Raw genomic sequence first — 2,931 nt, 5'->3', positions numbered from 1 at the left:
CGTTCGTTCGTCCGTCCCTCAGCACCCCTGATCCTGATGAGGGACAGACACCAAGGTTTAAGTCCTGGGTCTGTAAGCGGTGTCCTGCCTGGAGGCCCCACCACTCCCATCGCTGCCTCGTTGTGTTGTGGGGACTGGGATCATACACAGATAATGGAGCTCACTGCTGCGCCCCCGCCACCACCCCCCCCCAGCTCCTCCTCTGACCCAACCCAGATACTGGGGTCAGCCTCACTGATACCTTCTTTGGGGTTTTGTAGACTGGTGCTCCCACCCACACCCAGGATAACTGGCCAGTGATGGTCACCATCAGGGCCAGGGCCTTTGTCCCAGTGCAGCTTCTGGCCCCTTTGGCACCAGGCAGCTTGGAACAACACCCATAGTCCCGGGTGTCCACTCCACTATGAAATTGACCTCCACAGAGCCCGCATTGTGGGGCTGGAGATGAAGAACCAGGGAGCGAGGCTGCTAGAGGCCACTGTCCCCGGTGGGCAGCCTAGGACCTGGGACCTGGGCCACCACTCCAGCTCCCACTGAGCACAGCCGCCATGTATCAGTGCTGGCCTGGCCTCAGAGGGTCACTTGCCAGTCTGACTGCTATCCCATCTTGAGTCTCCTCGGGACTGAAAGAACCCCACTCCCTGCCCCAGTTGATTCCAACTCATGGGGACCCAGAGTATAACTGCCCAGAGAGTCCCCAAGGCTGTAAATGGAAACAGACAGCTGCCTCTCTCTTCTCCCCAGGTGTCCCCAGGCGACTTGGAGGGGGTCCTGAGCAGATTGTAGAAGTGTCATCTCCAGGCCTTGCTGCCCACCCACCCCTTCTCTGGGTCCCATGGGTCATCCCACTCTGTCCTCAACCCCTCTCAGAGGAGCATGAGGAAAGCCTGAAGGGTGGGTATTGGATAGATCCTCCCTGGTGGCCTCAGTTTCCCTGTGTGTGAAATTGCGTGGGTGGGTGGGGGCGTCCATGGTCTTTTCCAGCCCCAACAGCCCTGTCAGTCTGAGGGAAAGGCACACATGCTGGCTCTCTGTGGCGGCCCTGCCCACCCAGGCCTGGAAGGCAGAGAGATCTTGGAGGGCGTTCCCTTCCTACCTCCACCCACCCCCACCCACCCCCACCGTGGTTCCCACACACTGCCACCCGACATTCATCAGACACAAAAGGCGCGTGCGCCCAGAGGCACACTCATTCGCCTTGGGCTGTCTGGCTTTGTGTGCCGAGCGTGGGCCCCAGGGCCATCTGGGGAGCAGTAGTCCCAGTGGGAAGGCTCCCGACCCCCATGGGCTGCCTTTGAAGGTGGGAAGTGGCAGCCTCCCCCAGCAACATCTGGCCTGTCCAGTGCCTCGCTATTCCCACAGCCTCACCTGGTGGCCCTCTGGCCCTGAGTAGCCCCTGTGTACTCTGACCCTCCCTCCCGTCCGGCCTTCTATCCTTCCTATGGCCACACAGTGGGCGCTCTGGCTGGAGGGCCTCTGGGAAGCTATTACGACCGAACCAGGAGGTAGGACTGGGGCTCAGGGTTCAAGTCCAGACACCACCACTTAGTAGTTGGACTCTCTGGGGCTCCATCTCTTCATTTGTAAAGGAATAACCGCCCCACCCCTGGCAGACCCGGAGGCAGAGAGAGTTGCTGGGTGGCACATGATGGGGTCTCCCCTTCCTGCACACTGCCAGGCTCTTGCCCGCCCCCCTAATCCTCTTTTTTCAGCTGCCTGGGGCAGGGAGAGCTCAGGGTTCAGAGATGCGTAGGTGGCCCAGTGGAAAGGTGTGCATACCCTGCTGGGTCTGCATGCAGTAGGTGCCCAATGTGTAGTCCTCTGGCCCTACCCCTGCTGCCAGGCTGTGGTCCTGGGCATCCTCCAGTCTGACTTCAGCCTGGTAATTGCCTCAGTTCTGCCCAGCTGTGGGGACAGCCATGCTGAGTGGGTAGGAGAGACCTGAGGCCTGGACTCTCTCCACACAGAGGCCCCTGCCTGCCCTGGCCTTCCAGGGCCACTGTGAAGGTGCCCTGCCCCCATCCTGTTTGGGGGGAGGGCGCCCTTGAGAGCGATTCCCAAGAGCCCTGAGATAATCCGGCTTTGGAGGAGCCTGTGAGAGACCAGCCGGTGGCTTTCCCACAGCCCAACATAAAGGCCAGCCTCCAGCTGCCCAGCACAAAAGACTCCAGCCATTCAGTACCTCAAGGGGGTGGGGCAGCGGCAGAGCACAGCCTGGCCAACCGTTCTACCTGGCCACCCCAAGCCTGGCCATGCCACTGGGGAGGCGCCTGCCCCCTGGCCAGAGAGGCTGTGGGCCTGGGGCAGTCTAGGGCAGCCACCCCAGGCCGGCTCTCTGCCCACCTCCACTGTCCTACCTGTCCCTGCACAGGCTGCAGGACCCCGCAACACCTTGCCCTTTCTCTGCCATGGCTGCCTCCTTTCCCCACCTCAGCCACATGACGGGCGCATGGTTCCCAGGGGCACCAGGGGGGCTGATGAGTGTACTTCCTATCCTCACCCTTAGGGTCATTTATGCTCACCCCCTGCCCCAGGCCATGCTCCAAGGAAGGGGAAGTGACCAGAGAGGACAGGGTGGGAGCTGGGAATTGGGTCAAGTCTGCATGGGTCAGTGGCTATTCCCAGGCCCCGCTGCTTAACACTACTAGGTCCTGAGGGAGCAGGGTGTCCCCTCCACCCCCAGCCTCCGCTAGCTCACGCCCTAGGGAGCAAGTGCTTAGAGACCTCTAGCAATGATGCCCTCAAATCTGCTGACACTTGGGCCAGGCCAGGGAGGGGGAAGGCAGAGATGGAGAGAGATTTCTGGAGAGAGGATGGACGGAGAACTGACCAAGGGGAAGTGGGGCGGGGGTGGGGGGGAGAGGGAAAGTGGGCACAGGCTCAGCCAGGGGCGTCAACTGACGGGCTGTCCTACCCCTCGGCAGCATCTAG

The sequence above is a fragment of the Echinops telfairi genome, unplaced genomic scaffold (assembly GCF_000313985.2).
Source record: "Echinops telfairi isolate 266 unplaced genomic scaffold, ASM31398v2 ScPeMD7_7457;HRSCAF=8495, whole genome shotgun sequence".
In the NCBI taxonomy this organism is placed as follows: Eukaryota; Metazoa; Chordata; class Mammalia; order Afrosoricida; family Tenrecidae; genus Echinops; species Echinops telfairi.
Note: the sequence above shows the minus strand (reverse complement) of the source record.